The sequence below is a fragment of the Dermacentor variabilis genome, chromosome 10, assembly GCF_050947875.1.
Source record: "Dermacentor variabilis isolate Ectoservices chromosome 10, ASM5094787v1, whole genome shotgun sequence".
NCBI classification, from domain to species: domain Eukaryota; kingdom Metazoa; phylum Arthropoda; class Arachnida; order Ixodida; family Ixodidae; genus Dermacentor; species Dermacentor variabilis.
This window is the reverse complement of record NC_134577.1, coordinates 50,049,185-50,075,155: the sequence shown is the minus strand read 5'-3', so window position 1 is coordinate 50,075,155 and position 25,971 is coordinate 50,049,185. Positions and strand designations below refer to the sequence as shown.

At 48.7% G+C, this 25,971-nt stretch overlaps 1 protein-coding gene and 1 pseudogene across 1 annotated transcript in view; both read left to right on the top strand.

Annotated features, from left to right (window-relative positions):
* The window catches only part of LOC142560507 (uncharacterized), a 174,279-nt gene that overhangs the window by 76,869 nt on the left and 71,439 nt on the right, over positions 1-25,971 (top strand). The window lies entirely within an intron of this gene.
* Positions 16,187-16,335, top strand: LOC142562625 (U2 spliceosomal RNA; annotated as a pseudogene).

The window sequence follows — 25,971 nt, the reverse complement described above, 5'->3', positions numbered from 1 at the left end:
TTGCGGGTAATTTTTGCGGATGAATTTCACGCTTTTCATCATCATCCGCACTCATGCGTTGTAGTAGCATCTCACTCGCTCTTGAGTCAAAAAGCTGTCAGAAAAAAAAAGAGAAAGAGAGGGAGAATGATAAATGACAGGCAGCAGGTTAACTAAGACTGAGATCCGCTGTCCACCTTGCACGGGGGAAGGGAAGGAAAAGATTGAGGAGAACGATGGAAAGTCCAGTGTTGGTGTCGCAAACGTAATACAATCTTTCAGCGTTGCATCACAGACGGTCGCTCAGTTCAGTTGCCTTCAGGAATCGCATCAACGCTTTAGTGGCTCTTGTACAGCTGTGATATGGGAGAACATAGTCCCATGATCTCGTCCAACAAGAAAAGTCTTCCGTCTAAGCGGTTTGGAGCAGTGCGGAATACAGAAAAATGCTGCAAAAGAGTGCCTATAGCACCTAACGCGCCCCAACCTTGCCACTGCGGTGAGACAGATAAAATTCCACTTCGCTGCTCAGACAGAAGTAATACAGAAAAATACTGCAAAAGAGTGCCTATAGCACCTAACGCGCCCCAACCTTGCCACTGCGGTGAGACAGATAACATTCCACTTCGCTGCTCAGACAGAAGTCCCTTCATTTCTCGCACCCATTACAAGATCGTAAGGCACAGGCGTGACGTAAAAAGAAATGCTTCCGCAACCACTGCCGTGCGCGAAAGAAGATTGCTACCGTCGTACGCCGGCCGGGCTTGTCTGGAAGGACCGACGTATAGTTTTCTTCTCAAAAACGAAAACAAGTGACTTCTGGAATCGTATGAGGACGGTGCTTTTTTCCGGTCTCAACGACCGATTGGTTGTCTTTACCCGGCGAAGTCACTAGGCGCTTCGCTTTCGACAGTGTTTCCACAATTTGACAAAAAATACGAAACAAAGTTCTAATAAAAAAAGAGGTATGCCACAAAGGAAACAGCGAGCTGGTGTTATATATAGAGACGAGTGTGATCAATCTAGCCGGGGAAGACCCATCATTGCAGTTCACCGGGCTGTCCGACGGCGGGTTGTTTTGGCGGGTCTCGTAGCTCACTCTACCCGAGGAAGCGGGAAAGAAAAAGGCGTAAAAAACGGAAAAGCGAGGAACCGATTCACACCGGAGGCGAAGGGTGGCGTGTATGTCGATGTGCGTGTGTGTGCGCGCGCGCGTAGGTATGAACGCGGGACGAGAGCTTAAAAAAAGAAAGGAGAGTCGCAAAGTGCCGAGCTCATAATCGTCGGAAAGAACTCGACAGCCACCTTAACACCGTCGTGCGTGGAAGCCGGTGATTTTCGGCGTCATCGCCATCGCTTTTGCACTATCCTGCAACGCTCTCACGGCCAAACACGATGACCATCTTTTGGACCGAGTTCCCTCAACGAGAGCTTTGCCCCTCAGTATTACGCGCAGGCTGAACCTTTACATCGTTCTTTAAGTGAGGAGACGTTATGGCGTTCGCTTGGTCTGCTCAATCCTCTTCTTCTGGCGTTCCTAGTTCGTATTTTTTTTTGTTGAAGAAAAAGAAAACTTTGCACGAGTGGGGAACTAAAAAGGGAAGCTTGAAGAGCAGCGCACAGATACCGTTGTCATAGATGGCAGCTACGCTTTGTTGGTGCAGTCGTCTTCGCCGACGCCTCTGTAGTGGTAGAGTGTGTGAGATCTTTCTGTTCCAGACGCTGTGCCTCTAGGAGCGAGTGTGGAACATACAGAAATAAAGCGCCTCGTTGAAATCAGGGCCTTGCAGAAAAGGTAAACGAGCGTTCCGCAGTGCAGGACGACGCGCAGGCGGCACTAATTCATGGTCCAAGTGCACATGTCGTAGCTGAAGCCGCGATCCTTGAAGTACATTCAGTGCGGAGACGTAACGGCGATTAAAAGTGTGCTCTGTTCTCTCGTTCCTTGAACAGCGGATATTGCACCAGGGAGTGTCGGGCATTCTTCTCGCCTTTCTGCGACAGGTATGACTTATTGACACACGGTGACACAATTCTGGCACGAAAATGGACGCTCAGTCGGGGCAATGACCGGCCAGGTCTGCCAGGCTAACTCCGCCTTTAGCAACGTGATCATCACCGCCGCCGCAGGGCAGGACGGTTAACAAGTCATCAGGTATTAAAATTACGTGAAGGCTCACGGGACCAGGTCGTGTTACCGATCGTGGGTCCGGAAGCGGAGCAGTGGGCGAGGCCTAATATATATCGATGACATGCTCTATGGTGCGCACCCTATGCCCATTAATTATGAGCCAGTTATACGCAAATATAAGGCGCACCAGGTTTTACGAACTGAAACCTTCGCTCCAACTCCGACCTCCAGCCAGGCTTCACCGACGTCAGGCATCGCTTCTATACCGGCTGTGGTTGGGAGTGGCTTTCACGAAGGCGTACACTACTTTGATTGGACCGACCGACAGTGCTGCGTGCGACGTCTGCGGTGTGGAAGAGAACACCGAACACTTATTGTGCCATTGTAATCGATTTCAGTCGGAAAGACAAACATTATCTATCGCATTACGACGACTGCACGATCAGCCGTTGTCTGTGCAGGTGCTACTTGAAGACCGTCCCCATCGCTTGTTGGCCCACAAAGCTATGAAGGCACTTTTGTCTTTCTTGAGGGTGACTGGCCTATGTGAACGCCTTTGACTAGCTCAGGCTCTCCGCGCGCGTGCGCGAGCCCACCGCGGCTTTCCTCCTCCTCCCCTCCATCCGTCTGGCTTATTTCCATATTCCCGCTTACCCGTCCCCCATAGTAGGGCAGCCAAACAAACTCATTTCTGGTTAACATCCCTGCCTTCTCTCTTTATTTCCCCTTGCTCCTGCTCCTGCTCCTCCTCCTCTTCACATAGACGCGTGTCGAGCGTAGGACGTGTGGCTTCGAGCCGGCATTTGCCGATCGGTGAGGGCGAATGCCAATGTGGACACCGCGGTGTGTCCTCTCTCTTTCTCTAGCATGGCTTTGAATATATGCTTGACATCTCTTGGGGCAACACACAGCGCTCGTGTTGTCCCCTTGCAATCCTTCTTCCTTCGTCCTTTTCTTTTTTTCTTTTTTTTCCCGCACTTCAGTGCTTCGCGCTGCAGAAATTTTGCACCATGGACATCTCTTAGGGCATGATATATGTGTAGGGCTAGACACCGACGGTGTTGACCGAGATCGTGACCGAGAGTAATAGGTCTGGCTGCTTTTGTGGGAGGCGGCGAGCGTTCGCGACGTGTCTCGCCGCCGCTGGACATTAGTGGCCTGATTTGGCGGAGTTGTCAACGACGCACTGGCCAATTAAGGAACGCGTACCGTTCTCAATCGGACAGAAGTGGGCCCAAGACTCTTGATAGAGCCTGTTGGGGCCGACACTCGACCTTGAAACCTGTTGTCTGAAATCTGCGTCCTATCCAACGCGAATCTGTTGTGAGGCTGTGGGAAGCCCACGCGGATTGGAAGTGGACCGGAATGTTTTTCAGCCGGTTCTCGGCATATACCGTTGTGCCAAAAACTGCGGTACACTAAGAAGGCGTGCCTAATGCAGCGCAATAAACGGGTAGTCAGGTATTCCACAACGTAAACCCTTTTCTGGAATGCGGGTGCGCTCTGGAGTAATCTCGACTCAACGAACTCTGTGAAATAATTTCCTTCGCTTTTTCTCTCGCAGTATCGGCCCAGCAGGGAACCTCTGAGACTCCACGTATTGGCCGAGAATGTTTGGTTTCCGTTAGTTTTTAACCGATGCGCATTGTTCGGCTGCCTGAAACCTATCGGGCGTACTAAAACCCACCGCGCGCTCTGACCTGATGATCGCGTGTTGAGCCGATACGTTTGGCTTCAATCGGTTCGGGCAATGCTCTCACCTAATTCTTTCTTTCCTCCACGATGCCGACCTACGATTGAGACGTAGTGGGGATTCATCTATGCCATGCTCACTGCGAAGTATTTCTTTCTTTATCGCGAATTCTTCGACGCTCACAATACAGGCGCATGTGGGTGAACAACTTTTAGGACGCCGCAGCTGGCAAGCCGGCGCTCGGTGTAGACTTGAAGCAGCCTTACACTGCCTTTTGTACTTCTGAGTGCTTCTTTTATTGATTACTTAGCCTCAGGGCAGAGGAATGTTCTCTTCTAGAGCAAACAGAGATTTTTTCGGGGGGTGACGTGTCTCGCGTACCGAATTTTCGGCGACGAGGTAAGAGGCGGAATCTTGAAGTAGAGCTGCTGGAGACGCACCCTGAGGCGGCGATTGCCTTCCTATGCCATTTTGTTTGGCTACACCTTGAGGTCCTCGGCGAATTGGTATACGGCTGACTGAACACAACGTTGCGGGTTCGACTGCTGCTAAATCAGCTGGTCACAATGCTTATAAACCGGCTTCTTTCGCAAATTGTAATGGACTGTCAGAAAATGTGTCAAAGTTACATAACTCCATTTCAATATGCTGTAGGTTCCGCTGAAAGAAAAGTCGACACAATAGGACGATCTTTTCTGCATATTCAAATGAGTCATTGTAAATACGGAGTAAATAAATTTCAATTTGGTGTACAGTCAGCTTTGTAAGGTTTTCTTAATCGACTTGAACCACCGCAATAAACTACGTGCAAGCAATAATCGCTGGATGCAGGTAATACGTGCAAGTAAAAACAATTACTCCACCGTTTATGACGGAAGGCGGCACGCTACCAGTTCGCAAAACACGGTAATACCTTTAGGGAAGAGTTGATGGGTAGCTAAGCCCTCCAGGTCTAAACTAAACATGGGACACGTTGGGAAGCAGAGGGTCAAATTGACCCGCAGATGAATGTCCGTGTTCTTTTCTTCCTTTCTTGCCGCTATCGGACACAGCAAGTGAAAGCATTCGTGCACATAAATATGCACATCACTACCGGAAGGTACAGAGGGGAATGTAAAGACGCTTGTGTGTTAGAGCACATTTAAAAAATGGAGGTGGTGAAGATTGTTACAAAGCCCTTAGGAGGAAGCGTTAGCTCAGGGTCAACTCCAATGTTTCTGTTATAATGCACGTTTTGCTATTTAGGTTAATCGAAAAGACATGCTTTCGCGTTCTAAATAAACAAATTTTTCGTCCCTTTCAGCGCTACCATCAGTTTTCAAAGAATGCGTCACCTACTAGCCCAGCACCAAGTTTTATTGCGGTTCTTAGTCCAAATGTATTTTTTTCTCGCCGAAAAATTCCAGTGGTTTCGAATTAAGCGCAAGGTCGGGTTAAACGAGGTCGAATTAACGGGAGTCGACTGTACTCTGCTGTACTTGCCTAAAGGAGAGAAAAGAAAAGCGAGAATTGTCAACACATTTCGTTTCTAGACGTCCATAAGAGCTTGTCTACAAGTCTCACTTACGCGGATATTTCTTTGACTTATCTCTGCCTCTATAATTTAGAATGACCTGGTGAAAGAATGACCGGCTCGCACAACAGCGAATGGTCTTTGTTGGGACCTCAAAGGTGCTCTTTCAAAGTATTCATTTTTCTCTCTCTCCAACGGAATAGACATCATATCCGACAGAATACCCGACGTACACAAGGTAAGTGAAGAGGACAGATGTTATCTAGCACAGAGCTGTTTTCCAATATTTTACCTGTATTGTGAGTACAAGCAGCACTGTTGAACTGATCATTGGTTGTTTACGGTGTTTTACTGCTCGAAGTAACATCCAAGCCCCAGACCATCCCAACCGCACGGTATATTTGAGCGTGCACAGAAGTTTAGAAACGTGGGCATTTTGGTTTTGCCTCGATCGAAACGTGGCCTATATGACTGGGAGTCGAACCCGCCATCCTTGTATTCAGCAATGCGAGATCTTAGCCACATTGACACCGTCTGAAATGCCGACACACTAGGAAGCCTGGTTTTGTTAGGGGTAGGCTAACGGCCAGTCGTACAAAAGAACGCAAAGACAGCACAAAAGAATGCTATGTGCATAAAAAGTTCGTGTTTTTTGGCCACGCAAAGGAGCTTGTAGGAAAAAAAAAGTTCTGCTGTTAGCGCGATAACCTTCCTTCTAGATGTGTTCTACAGCACGAAGGCACAATTCACTTCCGGCTGCACATAGTTCTGTGTTCTGTAAAGGCTGCTTCGCTTCGGCGAACGGGAGTAATACTCGCCGCGTTGGAAGCAACTTCATCTGACAACGTACACCTATCCGTCAACAACAGTCACGTGTCTTCACGTACAGACGCTCCATGTTTCTTCCCACTTGCCATCGTTGCGCGTCTAGCGCTGTCTGGCAGTGAAAGCAACTTCGAATGCGCGCCGCGTCAAGGCACTTTTCGTGTTTCTGAACCCCTCGGCGCGCGACATCTTTGTCGGGCCAACCCTGGATGCTCGGAAACCTGCCGAGTTTCCGCGAGTCTTCTACCTTTCGTTGCTCCTGCCGCCGCCTTCTTTTCCCACGCATCCTGTTCCACCTTGTCCATCTTTCTTTCTTTCTTTCTTTCTTTCTGTTCACGACGACCATTCTTGTCCGTTTGCTGCTTTCCTTCTCACGGCGTGCCACTCACAGTCAGATCTGACTGACATGGACTCACCTCTCAGGTGTGCCGATTCTCACACCTACCGTCACCGAGTTGCACGTTCATGGCACGGGCGAGAGTCAGCGGCAGGAGCCTTCCCTACGGTTATCGAGTTCGCTGAACTCTGCTGCTTCCTTGCACGAATGTATTTCTGCGTTCCAATGACGCGCGCTTCGAGATAAGTCTTGTAGCGGCTTCGTCGTACCATAGCGCGTACTAGAAAAAAAAATACTCGGGAGAAGTTTCTTCTTCTTTTTCTTTCGTTTCCTTGTGGCGTCCTTTGCTTCACGGGTCGGGCTTGTCCGTTGTCGGTCGTGTATATTTCTGGTGCTTACTTATAAGCCATCCTACATTCATGCGTCTGCGTCAAAGGGAGGGAGGGGCGAGGGTATGGTGAGTACAGAGCAGAAATGTGTCACGCGAGCTTTGGAACGATCTTTACAGGGTTTAGAAAGTCTGGAAAGATAACAAAGGAAAAGAGCGAGAGACAAAGCTTTATTAAATGTCCTTGCTGGGGTCAAGTGAGGCGGGGGGCCGGGAGACTATAGCGCCACCGGAACACCCTTCTTCAGGTGGCGGCCAGAGCTTTGAGTCTTGGCGGTGGCGTCGTCGACCAGCCGGACTGCCCAGAGTTCGCCCTTCGGGCATGCGCTTAGCATACGCTGGGGAATGCAAAGACGTTAGTTTACTTAGCTTCATATGCTGTTTTATGCACATCAAGTAGTCAAAGCTAAACCACAGCCATAGACTAGAGCACCCTTAAATCCCAGTTGTTGCTTGGAGACCGTAAGCCCATTCACTGTTCCTGCAGAGAGTGGATCATGTGAGCAGCGCTCCCTTATATGCGTGCATATTGAATGGCAAAACACAATAGTCATTACGTTTATTGTTACCTATTATACTGATTAAACAGTACTACAAGTTCGGTAACCTGTTCATAAAATAATCATCGGCTTTGCGCTCGAGGAACTGAAATGTGCGTATTTTGATATCATATGATATGGAATTTCACACAGGGATATGTCTGTGGAAAACACAAATAAATGGGATCAATCCTTACCCTGCTGGACCTGCAGAAACCAGAGACTGTTAGAACAGCTACTTCGCTGCCAACATAACTGATCGGGGCACCTGTCCGCAAAGCACCTGATACAACAGTGCGTACAGCTGGGCTAGCTTGTAGATACAGGCGCATTGAATATCTGCTGGACAACTGCTTGGGATCGATATAAAGGGTATTTCGTTTTTGTGCGTAAAAGAAAATAAAACTGTCCTATGTATGCCCTTGCCGTTCTTCCCGAAAGGCTCCGCAGCTATACGCGGACAGTAGCAGAAAAAAAATAAAGAAAGAAATATCAACAGTAAGATAAGTACTAAAGTAAAATATGCTAAACAACACTTTAATTACTAACTTTAGGGCACATGTAATTGCAAAATCAAAGCTCAGGAGTCGTGAAATCATGCGTGGATGGCAGAAATCAAAAGAAAAGCACCACTCTCCATATACGCGAGGGATCTGCGAATTATCACTTTCCCAAAAGCGCGCTTCTAAATGTATCGAGAAAACCTTGGCTGGGAAGCGGACGCATTTAATATCAGAATTTGGGGTGTGATATCACAAAATTGGTGATTTTGTAAGCTAAGCAGACATTACTTCTGTGCTCCACTGTTTCAATTTCGGAATCACAAGGTGTGCCATAAATTTAGCAATTTTGTTATTTTGACCTGTAACGCAGCCAAGGGTGCTAAGAATCCGACAGGCCACCAATGGAAACAGACTCTGGCAGCCTTTAACACCCGAATTCTGCCGAGTGAGGCTAGCTTAGCAGGACTCTTTGAAGAACTATCAGGTATTGTATGGGATAGCATAGGCCTTAGTGAGATTAGAATAAGTGAGGCTTCTACAGTGCTAACTAACGGCCATGTCCTCTGCTATAGAAGTCTCCCAGTCTCCGCCAGTTGGCTCAGTCGTCAACGACACACTGGCCAATAGGGCCTGTCGCACGAACGCGGAAAAGACGGGCTTGATGAAGCGCAGCACATATATTCACACATATCCATATTTGTTTTTTCGATAGTAGTGTTGTAAATAAAGCAGGATATATATATATATATATATATATATATATATATATATATATATATCATAAACGAAATGAAACGAAATGACAGATAAAGCAGGGAAACCTGCATTGCAGGATGGGCAGGAATAGAGTGACGAGACATATCCCTGAGACGTACACTAGAGCACCCGTCACCGCACAAATGTAATTTCAAGATGTTAAGCCAAGCCGTCCTTTGTGAAGTGAATGAATCATGTGACTAGTGCTCTTTCTTTATGCACGTTACTAAAATACCACGTACAACGTGGTCCTGGTGTATAAAATCACTTTTGTTTTATATCCGCTGTATTCATCAAGGGGCGATGAGGCATAGCACTGTAGGGCTTGCAGATGGGGACAGCGTGAGCAGGCTGGGCAATCTGAATACCTGGCTGACGTCACTGAGGGAACGCATTTATTGTTAGCCCTAGGCTTCGCTGATTTCGGGTAGGCAAAAAGGCAGTTGGGGAATCGTTGTGGTGACAAAGGTTGTAACATGTCAGGAGCACCTGGTAGAAACCGGAACACTGCACAGGGTAGCTAGATTAACCGTTTCAGTGTTAATCTTCCTCTCTCTTTCTTTATTCTCTAGCCAGCTTGCAATGAATAACGATTTTCAAGAAATTAAAAAGAAATGTCCGTGTTTACGGACGTTTGTTTAAGAAGGCGAGATTCCACATCTTTATTTTTATCTTCATATGACGAGTTCCGTTAGTAAATGTGCTTAGTGAACAGTTAGTACCTAATATTTGTGGATTGCTATCAATTATGCTGGAGGGAGAACTTAAATAAAATCTAACGTTTTTCTTTTTTGATGCTGTAACAAACGGGGGATGTCTGTCAAAGAAAATTCCAGTTTCCAGATACAGTAATGCAGGCGTCACGGCTGTCCGTGTCTCGCTTGAATTCAATTTGCCAGAACACCTAACTGAGTGCTGAAGGCACCGTCGCTTGCGATGATAAGATTTATTTTCGTATGCCCAAAATAAGTGCAGCTGGGCTGTAAGAAACGGCAATGGGTGATTGTAAAATGCTTTAAGTTTCATTAGTGTATCATGAACGCAATAAAAGATACATCAGAAAAAAAAAAACTTGTCACCACTGTTGACTGTCTCATTGCTGTTTAAATTTATCCGCAATTGTAGCTTCCTTTTGGAGTAGTTATCGCAAGGGCCATGCCTGCGCTATCCTCATTCCCACAAACTTTCCGGGTCCCGTGTAGTGTGCTTGCGATGTGGACTGAGATATCAAGCTTGGCCCTCCAGAGCCGACTGACATTAGATGTTCGTTCTGAAGGTGGCAGAACACACTGGGGTGCACTGACTCCAGTGTACGTTTGATGTTAAGCCCCACAGTAGTTAAATGGGATAGATAGAGAGAACTGAAAGGAAAGGCTTAGAGATGAACCAGTTTGCACCCGGTTTGCTACCCTACACTGGGGAAGAGGGAGGAGTGCAGTTATGTAGAACTTGTCGCAAAAGCTGTGGCGGTGTTACGGTTAACCCGCTGGTATAACGCACAGCAATAAACGCTACCGGTAACAAGTCCCGCCTTAAGGGTTCTTTGTGGAAATGGTAGCCTTGCAAGGAATAACATTTCAAAATAACGAGAATTGTATTCTGCTCCTCATGTTGTTCAACTCTGATGCAAATTATCGAAATATCATAAGCGTGTGTTTCATTGTTTCTTTCGCTACGTTTCTTTTTTGCGGGGGGGGGGGGAGGGGAGAGGCAAGACTCAGAATGACAGTTCTTGCACACGGTAAACGATGGCGGAACGCCAGTTGTCGACAACTCAGCCTGTCAGTACGTGAATCCGCTCATCACATTGACGCAGTATGCGAAGAGCGATTCCGAGACTCCTCCAGGTCTCGGAAGGAACGTGCCCGAGAGACACGGCTCCCTCTCTCTCTCTCTTTCTGTCCCCTACAGCGGACCGAGAAACGAACTAACTCCTTCGCGCGCGACTTTCCTTTCGTGCACGCAGTGCGGCGAGCGCGGCAAGCTTTCTCGATCGGCGAAGCAGCGCATCGTGCTAACGAACTCCCCCCACCCGCCCCCCCCCCTCCTCCCCCGTAGGTTGCGCGGTGGAGTCAGGGTTGTTCGGAAGGCCTCGAGGTTAAAGACGAGTCCGTCTGCCGGGGCGGGTGCGGCGGGTTGCGTCAGTCTATCGCGCAGAGCTCGGATCGGGCCGAGGAAGGTCGGAAGGGGGTCGGGTGGCGCGAAGTATAGGGTGGCAGGGCGAAGAAAAGGGACAGCGCCGCCGCTCACTCGATCGTGAAGTGAGACTCCGGCGCCTCGGCGGCTAACCGGATTAACAGCCGCCGCTTCGGCGCTTCAACACCCCGGCAGTGGTGTATAAACGGCGGCAGCCCCGTACAGTGCACCGCTCTACGTTCCGTGTCTGCACGTGTGTATATATATATCATTGCGCCGATTCCCGAAGTGGTGGATCCAGGAAGGAGTATTTATACGCCTTCTTTGGAATGAAGACAGAGATGGCTCGCGGGGAAGAGAGGGCGGCGGGGTTTCCGAGGGGTTGGTACAGGGGTAGCGCCGGGGACCACCAGCTGAGTAAAAGATCAACACCACGGATCGCGCCGAGTTACGACGAGCGACCCTTGGCCCTGGCTCGCTTCCTGCCCTGCCGTGCGCTTCTCTCCGCGCCCACATACGCTGCCCTCGAGTCCGCGGCTGTCCCGCGAGCCGCCGAGTTTTGAGGGCCGCACGGCAGTGAGTGGTGGTCTTCGCGCCTTCTCGATGCTTGAGTCGTCGCCTCGGGGCTGCAGAACTCTGGGGCAGTTCGCCGACAGTGAAGCGAGATTGGATTGTCAGGAGCGCTGGATTGATAAGAAGAGAAAAAAAAATTTGAAAAGATCGCATTGCAGAAGTGGGCGATGAAAAGACGGGGAGTGCCGCCTTTTAGTGCGCATGCGCGCGATAATGAGGTCTGCTAGCGTGCAGCAATTGACGCGACGGGTGCGTGGGGGCGGCCGTTGGCCTGTGGTGCGTAGTTCCCTTGAGCAAATAGATCTGACTTCTACAGACCCTTGAAAAAATACTGCCGTGGTGACTCGCGAGATTTTTCAGTCTACGTCTTCAAAAACTGCAGTTTTTCGGCGCTGCCTGATTACTGGAGTAATGCTCGCCACCCAACCGTTAAAGTGGCCCATATGTTTACAAATATATGCATCCTATTGGGCTCAGCGTGCTATTAAAGCAAGTTTTCTTGTGCTGAACTGGGCTAGTTGGTGACGTTTCGGATGAAATCGAACAGCGCAACAAAGCACCTACACTATACGTTCTGTACCTTGCGATGTTCGACTCCATTGAAACGGTTATTAGCGTTTCTCAAGATCGTGTCTTGCACTGTGTTCCCGCTAGTTCCATACATATTCGGTGAACTGTCCTTGAGCTGAATTTATTCCTACCGGCGCTAACAAGACTTTTGAAAGGCGCTGATAACATTTATTTACGGAAAAACACGTCATGGCAAAAGGGCGCTGCATGAATCGCGTGGCAGTTGCTGTGACTATACTTTCTGATTTCTGTTACTCTACCAGCTTTACGGGGCTGCACTTTCTGGACTATCCTTCGTTCTTCTCGGATTTTGTACCCTGACTTTTTTCAAGCGATCGAGTCTTGCTTACATCTTAGTTTAGAGAAGTTCAGCTCAAGTCAAACATGGTGGCGAGCGCGTATCGGAAACAGTGCGGCGTAATGATTTCGCGTATAGTTCGCAACGCGATCTTTAGTTCGGGATTTCGTTTTTATTCCAGAGCTGTGCGTGTGTTAATTATGGTGCAGTCAGGCAGCTTACGCATTCTAGATCAAAATTTCAGTGGTCTGATGCCAGCTGAGTCTCATACTAATACGGGTTCACTGTATTTGACGAGTTTCTGTTCACCAAATGCGTCACCAACGCTTGCGTCCAAGTTCTTGGTGTTGAATCTTTCTTGGTGGCCTTAAGCCGACCTTGTTTCAGTCCTAAATTGACAAAAAAAAAATTAAGGCGAAGTCGCAATCTTAGTCACTCTTGATGCGATAACCATTCACAGTCTTGCTTTAGTAATTGAAATACTAGTGCGCAATAAGTAGCATAATCTGGTCTAACCTCTTACATTACAATTCTTCACGAGAGAAAGTTCTGGGCAATACCGATGCTGAACGCATTAGCGGACGTAGGCGGCCGATGGAAACATGCACTTACCAACGAAAATGTTTGTGAACTCGAAAATAAAATCAGTTTATTAATTGGCAGTGTTATTACAGTATTACACAAGGCTGTGCCAGGAGTTCGCAGCTGCTCAAAGGTACAAATTTTAATGCTCAATCTATCACGTGACAGCTCGCTCACTTTTAGCGTGCTGCGCTTCCAGCATATTGCGGCGCGGATTTTTTTGCGTGGATTCTTGCTTTGGTCTGTCTTCGTTCCCTGCACTGTCTTACCGTCGAGAGCTTCCACGTGCGCCTGCTGGCTCTGCATGTTCGTCCGTCTTAGTCAGTTGAAAGCCCGCACTGTCCGTACGGATTCACGCATAACGAGCCCGCGTCGACGAGCGAGGCGTCAGGGCTGCACGCCCTAAAGCCCGGTGACATGACAGGAGCTGTGAGAACAAAAGGCTCGTAGAACAGAGCTCCAGCAAGCTTTTCAAACACTCCTCCGACCAGCGCAGCAGTGCTTCTCCGAGCGAAGCTTGAGACAACTACGCCACTCGCTTCCTCCATCACGTGCTCGTGGACCTTCTATATGAACGGCGAATTTGCCCACCTGAATCGTTTTTTTTAAACTTTCCCGCCAATTCGTCCTTCCCGACAGCAGCGAGGGTTCAATTAGCGTTATCCATCTCTCGCGCGTTCTCAGAACGAACAATGAACGACGCCGCGATGGGGAAGTGGCCCTGAAAAAAGAAAAAGAAAAAAAAAGACGTCTCCGTACATAGCTGAAGCTCGGCGCTTTTTCACGCTCATTTACTGCTTTCTCATTCCCTCGGCTTGCTCCCTGTAGGTGTTCTCTTGCTCTTTTTTTTTTCGGACCTAAGATTTTAGAAGTGCTTGGTTAAAGTGGAGGCGAGATGTGTGTGCGTGGGAGAGATGTAAGGGTGAGAGTGTGCGCGCGGGGAGGCAGGTCGCCTAAGAAATATGGTGCGCCTTTTTCGCCGCGATGAAAAGCGAATTAGAATAGACGCGGCTACTGTTCTTTTTCTTTGCGTCTCTCTCGACCCTATCGCTACTTTCATTCCGTTACGTCTCCGTTTTGTACGTTTTCATCTTCACCAATCCGCTTATTTGCCTTTCGTTATTACCGGAACACTTTTCTTTCTCTTCCCGAAAAAAAGGCGGGCGATCGCGCACCATCTCTTAGACGCCGGCACCTCTGCTTGCCCGCTATATGCGGTGTAGTGTTGTTCACGATGGATAGAAGGGGAGCGCGTTGATCGGGTAAGCTCTGCTAGTTCATATTTTTTATGTGTTACCCATTTGTCTTTTTTTTTCCCTGCTTGGCTCCATCACCGCGCAGCTGTACGCAGCTTTGTCGGGGTTCGAAAGGTTGCAAAGACGGAAGCGTTGAACAACGGAGAAGGGTTTCGACGGTGGGAGGGCGAGAAAAAACCGGCGTGAGCTGATGGGATGATGAGGACCGAAGGGTCTACCTCCTTCCGTTCGCGTGCAGGCGGTCGAGAAAGGGGTTGCTTCGAGAGGGGGTCGCCGGCGTTCATCAGCAGTCCATTTATTTCCAAACGAGCGCTCCCGATTTCACCCGAAAGCTCTGCTTACGTTATGCCCTCTTAGCGCGTCTTTTTGTGGGTTCTTTTGTGTCGTTTGATTGTGTGTTTGGTTTCCTTATCCAGCGCGTATTTATAAGGCTTGTGTGTGTGTGAGGTTGCTCCTATGGCAGCGTAGGAAAAAGAGAACCATGGGCTAATAGAGCAACGAAGCGTGGCTTCTCCCGGTAGCGGGTGGCGACAACTTTGCAGGATTCCGTGTCCCTGGGTGAACGGCGCATTTCTGACAGCTGCGAACATCGTTTGTCACTGGGTCGCCGCTATTCTTTCGCGTTAAATAGGCGGTAGAAATAAGGGGTAGAAACGTGAAGCTTTCATAATCGAACCGCTGGCAGATCCTTGACGGCAGCGCATCGGTTGACAGTAATGCGAAATAGGTAAGCCTTGATACGCGCTGTACCGCCTTCGTCTCCTTGGATACTACGATGGAAAAAAAATTCAGCAGATCTAGGCAAACTATCAGTACTGCGAACAGCCTCAGCTGGAAAGCGCACTTCTAAAGACCCGCAAAAGAGATTTCCGAGCGTAACGGTTAGCTGATGCTAAAGCCGTTAGAGAGTTAACTAAGGTTTGCAGAAGTTTGCGTAAGTACCGTTGGTCCCTATGAGCAGGCTCCCTACTGAATACAGCGGCGTCCGTCAAACCTACAGCGATTGATTGCTACGTTGGGGAATTAGGTCTAGATTTTACCGCACAACTCGTAGGGCACACAATGTATACTCGTTTCCTTCCAAGTTTCGCTTAGATACATTCTCTCGTCGGCCTGTGGCAGTCCTTCGGACAAAAAAATCCTGGCCACCTGCGTGCTGCGTGGCATGCTAACCACGTCTGCTGCACGAATGTGGGCGCGCTCTCAACGTCTCACCCAACCACCTGCTCGTGCCACATGCCACACTAGGTGTGAAACAGGATATGAACTGAAGTACGGTAGCTAGCTGGGTCGAGCCGGTACATCTGCATTATTACTTACTGCGCGAACAAGTCAAACACGGACAAAGGGAGACGTGACACAAGCGCTATTACAAACCATCATATAAATAGAAAAACTCGCGCATGCGTACACCCGCGCACCGTAAATTCCCTCAACCAGATAGCGAAACAAAACTGAAGAGCGGTAACACAAGATAGTGGGATATTTTAATGGTTAGATACATCTAAAAATTCAATGCCATTCCACTCTGGGATGGTGGTTGACCAGCGAAGCGGTGTATGTGGACTCCTTAACGGCGAACTCTCCATTGCCGTGCGTCTAACGCCGTCTGCACATAAATGGAAGGCGAGGTGCGACTAGTTGCTCCTCCACGACGTTGAGCCTCGGAAGATGATGAGGCACCGCGGAGTACACATACCCGCGTATTGTTGCAAAACGTGGCACGACACCTTTTACTAACGAATCCCGGCACGTACAACAGACACGCACTTTCACCGCACTCCGAGGGCACACACTGCTTCACCGTGGCCGAGGCGATCGTGCGTTGGTCGACGTCCCGCAATGCAGTAATCGTTGGGGGGTCACTCGAGAAACCAAAAGTGGTCACACACGAGACAGGCCACACGAAATTGGTTCCCCACAGACTCCCTCTGAAACCTGGCCGTTGCACCGGTGAAACGTTCCAAGTTTGCGGGATCGGGGCCACACGGACGGTTCGCATTTCTTTCCGCCTCGCGGTCCTGGTGGGCAGCACGCTTACGCTCGGCGTTCGCGGTGATCCATCGGTGGTCTCCTTCCACCGCCGCCGCGCCCATTCTATTTTCTGTTCGCGCCGTCGTTCTTGGTAGGCACGCTGTGTTTGGACCCATGATATTAAACTAACTTTCTTCAACTTGGCGGAGTGCTTGGAGCCTGCTTCACCTCCGCTGCGGGTCGGCCCGGTGTTGCACTATTTTCGGGATCGGCCCATGGTTTCTTGGTCTACGGACGTCGATCCGCTGGAAACTAGCCATATACAGCTTCGCTGTAAAAACCTTGTTTCTTTCAGAGCCCTACCTAATCAAGAAATGTTGTGACAGGTTCGTCACCAGGCGTTTCGCTTTTTGTCTGAGGGAATGTGTGGTGCGCGGGTGTACGCATGCGGTGAGCTTTTCTATTTGTACGATTGCTTGTGAGCAATAAACATTTAGTCGTGGGTCAGCGTTCGTGTTAAGCCTATCTTCTTTGTCCGTGTTTGATTCGCTCGCGCTGTAAGTAATAAAGAAGCAGGCCTGATATGACAGGACAGGTGTACGCGGAAACTCCACATAAAAGGTAATGGTGTAAAAATGCAGTAGGTTGCATCCATTCACATTACTTGACTGTCGCTTGTTCGTTTCGTGTGCCCTTGTGTGCCTTCGTGGTCTTCACTACACTAGGAAAATTGTGAAAAAACTTAATTTGACTAGATCTTAATTTACCCAAGGTATATATCCTTGGCGCTGCGGCTACGCTGGCGCACCGCAAGCCGTTGTCAGAATTTACGGGTAAAAGTAACGGCTGCGCGTTTTGAAGACGGTGAAGTTGCTCGATCGGAGTTTGAACGCTATGTAAATGCACTAGTCATACCGGCGGTCTAGCCATAGCACGTGACTAACTGGCTCTCGAAAGCCGACGCAGATCGGTCCGTAACTCATTTGCAATAGAGGCGGGCTTTCAGCTCCTTAGAAGTCTGCGAAAATAGTTCCAAACTTCCAAACTTCCAAACTAGTTGAAAGCCGTCATTCGGCTCTTGCGTTGTGGTTAGCGCGCTGTCTTCTCTAAACTAGCGAGCAAATTCACGCCAGTGAGAAATAGGACCGCATAGTGTATACGCAAATGGCGATGCTGTTTAATAGGCATCGCTTGGCTTGGCATACAAAAGTGGCTTTCAAATTTGCTGTTGTTTCTACAAGTGGCAGTCTGTATTATGACATCGCTTGCAAGAGCTTTACAGTAATGCGCTGCTCATTTTCAGGAGCCATGATCGATCTCGAGCTGCTGTCTTCGCTAACGATACTACAACACGCATTCCGCAATCCGCTTCGTTTACCTCGGTTTGCGTGATAGCGCGCATCATTACTAATTCCTGCGTTCTAGGCGGTACGATTTCGTTGGCGTCATTTCAGTATGGTGGGCTGGTCGGATAATGGCGCCTATTGCTACCGAATGTAAATTATGAAAGCTTCAGTCTCCTAAAAAAAAGCAGTTCCCATCATATTCTTGTGTTTTATATAACATTCGCGGCGGTGAATCAGCTATGCTGACTTGTTGCTGTTTAATTCGAGGCCGCAAGATCGATAGCTTCTTGTTTTTGTATTTCTCCTGAAAGCAAATCACTAGAACGCACTACCTCGCGTATGTGTTCCATAGAGCGCATGGTCAAAATTATTTAGGTTTTGTTTACTGCGGCGTCTGTTGCGGTCATTGCAGCTTTATGGCAATAGCATGCTAATTGTACTTCCTTACACTATGCTAAGCTGCGACCTATAGTCGAAAGCAGCCTAATAACGCAGTGACACACGTATACTGCTGTCCAACTCAAAGAGAAATTGTTGAGATGCGCCAGCCGATTACGTTAGCTCATTTCTGTGACGCTAAACGCTTTCTATATTCCTGCGACTTTGAGACGGCCAATTTCACCCTCCCGGACTCTATCTATGTGCAACTAGCTTTAGGATGTTGAAACCCAGCTGATCGTTGTGGAATGTTTTACAAGAGATCGTGATACCAATATTCAGGCATAAGTAATACATTTAGCTGTGAACAGAGAGCGTTTATTTTTTCAATCAGCCAACCACGTAAATTAGCAGAGGTATATGCCATTTAAGCTGTGAGCAAACTCTACCTGGCGCGGCTTTCTTTAAGAGGCCATTCGCGGCAATCATTCGCTTCACGTTTCCTTGGCACTATGTTTCAGAGAGCGGAGGCATGGAAAACAGGTGCACTGCCGTTTAGTAGATAGAGCTTGTACGGAATTTTGAGGTTGTCAACGAGCATAATGTCGTTTGGTCGTCGTGTTCGATGGACAGATCGTCTTTCATTGGTGTGTCCATTCCACAACAAATAATAGTTAACAAAAGGCCAATACGAAGTGAGCAGTTTTACTCAGACGATCGCAGATATAAATTAAGGCGAAGTGATCATCACAACTGAATTATAACCCCTCGATCTATGTTTCAAGATGAAAAAAAAAAACGCCGGTTTAGATTGCACAGCGTGGTCGTTTTTCATGTAAGACCACACCGAAATAGGGCTAGCGAGTTTCAGAGAAAGGCAACTACGCTGCACTTTGGATCCGGAATTTAAGAGACGGGAACGTTGCATCTGAGTCCGTAACTTCGAGGTGTATTGCCGTATTTTTCGGACTTTTAAGTGGCGTTTTTTCTCCAACTTGTTTTTTCTTTGGCGCGGCTTATACAAAAGTGCGACTTCAACATGCAGAAAAGCATTCGTGCTGGCACGACCAGTATGAGTGTTTTTTTTTTCTTGAGCACACCACGACGCAGAAACAACGCAAGCGACGTACCTACAGCTTCTCTAAAAGTTATTCAGACACTGGCGACGGTGATATGCCGACTTTGCCGGCGGAAGCAGCTGAACGTTTCGACTGCGTCGTAGGACGAGACCTTCGATGCCTTTGAGTGTAATGCAACATACTTTGATTTTCTGAAGAGGCGTGTTGGTTCAAATTTATTTGTGCTAGACTATGCGGCTCGTAAAGAATATCGTTTACGGAATTTCAGTACCCTGATAGGGTTAAGCACGGCGTTTTGCGATGAGTGTGCAAGCGTGCATGATCGCGTTTCGTCATGCCGATCCAGTTAAAACAGGCGCTTATTTTACACCGGCGCGACTTTATTATAAAACGAACTTTATTTTTATCGATACTCGTGAAAAGTAGGGGGTGGAATTCTTAATCCAGAAAATACGGCATACGAAGTTCTAGCGACTTTCTCATTCGAAGCATTGGCACGTTTTATGAACTGGTTTTGCGAACGCTGGCTCTTCCAATTGAGCTCTTTTGTGCACCTTTCTGCAGCCTTATTTGCGTTGTATTGTTAAATAATCTACAGAATGAACTTACAGGAATCGTAAGTGCTTGAGCCGTGAATTTGAAGCTGAAGTGTTGTTGACATGCTCGACTGTATTTGCTTTGACTCATGCTATCTTGTAATCTACTTAAGGCACCGGCGGCTTACCGTCTCACTTAACAGGTGAAGTTTTCAATACCAGTTTAAAGGAACACCAAATGAAAACCGCGTGTAAATAGCGTTATGAGAAGCTAATTCTTTGTCCAACAACACTGCAAATAAACTCTGATGCGAAGACTAATGAGGTCGACAACTCAGAGGAGTCAGTTTTGAAAGCAATTAGTCTTCGACCGTCGCGAGCGCTTGTCAAAAAGAATATACGCAAGGTGTTTATTACTCGCTATCGTGGTGTTCCCGCGCATTCCTATCAGTTACTACAGTACGAAAAAACAAATATTGGGATAGCTACTCCTAGTCACAGCTGATGAAGGTCGTCTGGCTTCACGAGAATCCAGATGAAATTACAGCGCGTAGCAACGGGTCTTTGCAGTGCAGTCGGTTGCGTTGCATCGATGCGACATAGGCGCCTATAGTGAAAGATCGAGAAGAAAGGGATATCCCATTGCGCAGGCCATTTGCACTCTCTCGCGCGCAAGGCATGCACACGATCTTCCGAAAGGTCATTTACGAACCTTCGTTCCACGACTGATGCTACAGACGCGTGACACATTGCAGCTGCCGCCTAGACATTGTCGGGAACGTAAAATGTCCACTACAAGCTATATGTGCGCGATATTGATGAGATTCTTTTAGTCAGAGCTTTCTCGGCGCTTTACTAGGATGCTGGGATGCTGCGATGACCTCAGTGAGGGCGTCTAGAGAACGCAGCACTAATGAGCGGCGTTGGGCCTCTGGGTTGCGAGAGCGGGGTGAATCGCCATGTGTAGGTGCCGACGCACTCAGCACGCGGGAGCGGTGTGTTAAAGAAATACGTCTCGGGCAGGACCTTAGAAACAGTTGTCGAGGATGATACGCAGTGGCTAAAGCGAGATTTGGCGAAGGTGGTGAGAAACTGGGCACATGTAGCTAGTTTGATAATTTGTGTTAGATACCAGATAAGGTTCACCTGTGCGTGCCACGCGACGCGAGCGAGGTATTCTAGATACATAAATGTTCTTTTGTTCGGAGTGATCAATTATGCGGGAGGCGAAGTCACGCGAAACGGCATCGGATGCGTTTGCGCGCTTAACAAAGCGTGCGCTGTAAGCGCTCTAGTTTCAAACCCCACGATGTCGCGATTCGGCGTGTAGGCTAAGTTGATCGCCAGTCTTCCATGTGCTAACCAAACCTTCCTGTTTTGTTTCTTCTCTGCTTGTCTTCTAGGTACGTACATGAGCGACGTTCATTTGCCGTTTAACTCCTTACCCTTTGGTGAGAAGGACGACATCTCTCTATCTCTCTCTATATCTGCATATCGCTCGGTAGCACCCCCCCGTAGCAGTCACGTGGTCACCGCATGCGCCTGCCTCAAATGCACCACATAGCCCGCACCTCATGCCCACTCCACGTATGCTGCTGCTGCTGCTTCTTACCGCAAGCAATGTTGCCCGCCGATGAAAAAAAAAAGAGCGACAGAATCTATGTACGCAGCTGTGCCGTAGCTTGCATTGTCGGTAAACACGGCGCTGAACAAACGCACACACCGCACGCATGTCGTGGCCCGTCGCACAAGGTTGGCTATTGTACGCTCATTGCGCTTGAAACTTTGATTAGCGCATCGAAGTGCCGTTTATGTATTCTGAAGTTGTAAAAGCCAGGAGCATGAGAAATGTTGTCGATTTCTGTTCCAGTGAAGAACTGGAGCCATCTATTTGAAGTGCTACGCGTGACATCATCGTTTGTAACGGAACTCAGTTACTCCATTGGGTGACATACTCTCTTCTGACACTTGGTAGTGTTCCATGAACACCGTCATTCTACGCACGCGCTTTCCTTTTGTACGTGTATGTCTGATGGCAAGAAAGGAAAGTAAGAAACGTGATACCTACTTGAGTTTCGTACCGGCAGCCGCTTGCGTGGCGTCACGGCCTGAGCTATTTGCGGCATTATTTTGCTCTGCCAAGTGTTTAATTCCAATCACCTTCGATCTGTACTGACTAAATACCGCTGCAAAGGCGCCTGTATCCTATATGTAAACGTTCGCGTCCTAATAACCCATTTACTAATTCACTCTCAAATCGCGTGCCATACCGGCGTAGCGACTTCGTTCGGCGTAAATTTCGCACTCTATTATTCGCCACGGGGCTCTTCAACGCATGACAACGTGAGATTGACAACGATGACAACGTAAGCCGCGCCAGAATAACCATTTTTTAATAGCGGTGAAGAATTACGCTTCTCCATCGCATCGCAGAGCACTGCGGCGGAGCACGCTCTACAGAATACGCGACGTGCGCTTTTTGCGACCACGCGGGCGCGCTATCCGCGCCCGGAATGCTAGCCGGACCCGGGCCCGACGCGGGCGCGGGCACTGACGGCGTCGAGCCCGGCCCCCTTCGACAAGCTCCGCCCCGGGTCCCGCCTCGCTGAATCAATGGGGATAGTTGAAAAGTATGGGGAAAGGATTGGGGAGGATTGGGAAAGGGGGGAAGTGAGCAGTATGCTAGTTCCGAGTGTTGGCACTGGGGAGAAGGTAGACAGCCGATTTACCGAGGAGGGCCGAACAATCCGTTCGCCAGCGGCTCACCCAGCTCTGGCCGCTCGTCCTGAGGGAGAAGCAGCAGGTTGTTGCGCGCTCCCCTCGCTATCACCCTAAGGGTGAGGTGCCACTCTCGCCTCTCGCTTTAGAGGCAGTGGCAGCTAGTGCGAGCTCACTCGCGCCGGCCATGCAAATGGGACGCCCCCTTTACGGCCGCCTGTGTTCACCCGTTCTGTTTCTCCTTCCGCCATATCCTCGCGCAGGTCAAGCAGGCTCAGCCCCCTTCCCCTTTTTCTTTTCCCTTATCACTCCTCTCCTCGTTCTTTCTTCCCTTTCTCAGCCTCGCTGGAAGTTCCCGTTCCTTCCTTCTTTGCCCCACCTTCTTCACCGCCGCGTCTCTCTCGTTGCTTCCTTCGTTACCTCCATATCTCGGCAAGTCAGGAGCTCCCGTTTGCTCCCTTCCCTATTTCTCACTACCCTTTCCTATCGCGTCTCCTCCTCCGCTGCGTCCTGTTCGCGACGCGATGCCCTTGGGCTAGTCAGCCGGTGGCCGGCCAGGTGTTTGTGGGCGTGGGCGCTGGCTGTATAACGTTTGGTGACGCGCACGCGTGCGCGTGCTCTTGTGTTGTGTCGCGGTTGCCCCGGGATACGAATTCGTCACGACTGAGCCAGAGGGAGAAATGCGGGCACGGTTCAGCTGAGGCAGGACGCAGCAGAGAGAAAGGGGGAAAGATTGTTGTTTGTAGTGAAAGGATGGGAAGGCAACGTTCATGTGCCGCTGGCTCAGGCCTGTGTGTTTCGCCTGGGTGTTCGCTGTTCTTTCGTTCGTCATTCTTTCTTTCGCTCGCTTAGTGAGAAACTCTGCCGATGTTTTACGTTCGCGACTGCCGCACAATGGGAGAATCATAGGAAAGCGCACATGTCAGAAGAACAGGAGGCGGAGGAGGAAGCGGATATACGCCGACAGCTAAGAGCGGGCGCGTAAAACCATTCTTTCTGTAGTCATCCACCCCTCCTGTTTCAGTTCTTTTTCTCTACTGGTATATCTCAGTAGCGCAATTGCTTAATACGCCCATAGCGCTTCGCATCATCATTGCTGTCTTTATTTCTTGCTTTCTCTAACTTTTTATTTTTCTTGCGATGCCCACGTGAAAATCTGTATCGCGGTTCGCAGTCGTTTTGCTCAAATAAAAAAAAGAAGGCAATAGACTGTTTGCTCAGCTACTCTCATTGCCACTTTCTCTAGTTTTTGCTTCATAGCGTTAAACGAAAGGGAATAAGTGGATGAATTTATGGCCTCACGCTGGCAAAATAAGAAGTCCACGAGTGAGCATTTTATCTGGGCAATACACGCTGAGCTGGTGGATCTTGTGGTAAAACAGTGAGTTTGCCCCGTTTTTGTAACCTTCATCTACGCATCTGTACTCTCTGACGCTTTCGCGTTTCCTACGATGGCCCGCGCGCTCTTTCTTCCATTTCATTTTTATTATTCACAACTAGCTTGGGACAAACCTGCCGTGACGCCGCGGGAATGCATCGCAGGCCCGAAAGGTGGTTGTCATGGCGACCGTTTGCCTATGGGAGAGCGGCTCGCTGTTTAAACGAAAGCGACGGCAGCCTGTCTGCTTGCTTTGCCTCGGAAACATGTCGTTCTGCTTCGCGAGGCAAAGAAAAAAAGAAAGAACAACGATACGAATCTGTCGTCGTACGCACCGAGCCGCGACTTTCTCAACGCAGTGCGCGACATGACCAAACGGCGTCCTTTGTTCGCGACTGTATCGGTCGGATTTCGCTTTGCCTCAACTTCGAGCCGCGAACGTGACTTCCATGGGAAAGCGCCGTGACACCTGTGGGCTGAAACGCTCCACTCTCTTTGGACGCTTTCCTGGAATTCGGAGGCGAGGGGAACAGTTTTTGTTTGCCTGTCTCCTGAAGCGCGAATTCTCGCCCGAGCGCGAGAACACACTTGTTTCTTTTCAGTGCTCGGTGGCGTTTGGGCATGATAAGAGAGAGACAAAAGGAGAAGAAAGACAGGGAGGTTAGCCAGTGCAAGTACCGGCTGGCTACCCTGTGCTGGGGGAAAGGAATAAAGGGAATAAAAGGAGACAGAAGAAGAAACAAACTGAGAAAAATTCACAAATTAGCGCGATGCTACGCGCTACGACATTCAATGACGGTCGTACTATTCACAGGCCCTTAAAAATTCAGCAGAGCCCTTAAGGCCTGGACAATCGCTCCTTCACAGAAGGAAAAGTTCTAGGACACTGGTCCAGACGGGCTGGACATGGTAAAACTCGTCCTTACATGAAACCAGTGTTGTCCGAAAAATTGGAACGGTCGCATCACTGACGAGCTCGCCAAGTATTTATATATATATATATATATATATATATATATATATATATATATATATATATATATATATATATATATATATATATATATATATATATATATATATATATTCACAATCTTTGTACAATTATAGGCAAGTGCTAGCTGAAACGAAGTCAGAGGGATTGCAATGGGACGTTCGAAAACCATTCGACAAGTACCTGCCAGCAGGTTTCGCGTCTGCTTCTCGTTATCACATTTCCTGGAAAACGCGCCATTTATCGCGTGTTTCATCGCTTCTTTTTCTGTGTTACGCCTCTTGTGAAATCACCAGATGTCTTCCAGACAACGATCAAGTTCACCGAAGGGCATTTTCGAGGCGTCTGTAATGGTTATGTGAACATGTTCTTGGGCTTCGAACAAGAGCGCCAATTTTCGCTAACTGCGTTAAGGACGGCTGACTCCTTAACGCCAGTAATGTAACTGCCAGTGTAAGTTGTGACCGCAGTTAAGTGCAAACAAACGCACTTCGCTGAGCATTACGGCGCCGGCTACTGCTTGCTTCGCGTACGCCAAACAAGCCTGACAGAAAGAAGTGGACGCGGTAGGTCTGCCATGCGGATAAAACGAACGCAAAGCGCCGTTTCGCTCCCCGGTATTGATTGACAAGCTTTTGCCGTGAGAGAAACGCATCAGTCGCTGCTTTTCGGTGCGACCGTTCGACTGGTGCGCGGAAAGCGAGTGTCACGTGCAAAACGGTAACGCCCATCACTCCCCTTGCTTCCATTTTTCAGTTATCTGGTGACACCTTGGTTGTGAATAGCGAAGCTCATCGACGGCAGAGTACAGGCTAAAATAAATGACCCTCTTCCTCGTTGAATTTCATGCGCGCGAGACGGATAAAAGGAGACGTGAACACCATGAAGTTCTCTGGTTAGTTCTATGAGGGACATTTCTTTTTTCGAAACATTTATAGTCCGAAATGTGTGTATATATATATGTATATATATATAAGAGAGAGAGAGAGCGTTAGTTGTTTTTTAATCTGTACTTCGTTCTCGCTAACTACCTATTTGCGTTTGTTTCCATTGTCGCCTCCACTTCTTTTGCACGTGCGATTCATTGCCTATGTCGTGAAAACAAATAACTGTGGTTATTCAGCGCAATTTCCCACCAGTTTATACATAACAAAGCGCTAATCTAGAGGTAGTAGAGCGGCCACCGTTTTTACGACGGATCACATCGCGCGGATGTGGGCTTTCCATGTCGGTGTCTGGAGAGCAAACTTAATAACCGTCGTTTCCGTCTACTCTCGGCGATTTGCGCCTGCTTGAGTCGTTTGACAGCGCCAGCCGCGCAACGACGATGCTCCCAATGCGATTAGTCGAACTCCAAAAGCACGCGCATGACGCCCTCACATTTCGGGCGTCCAGAAAGATGTTGCTTCTTAAGTCGGGTCGGCGCAATGCCACCTGAACCACCACGCTTGCCGGGCGTGATTTCATGATCAAATGACGGCGTGCAATG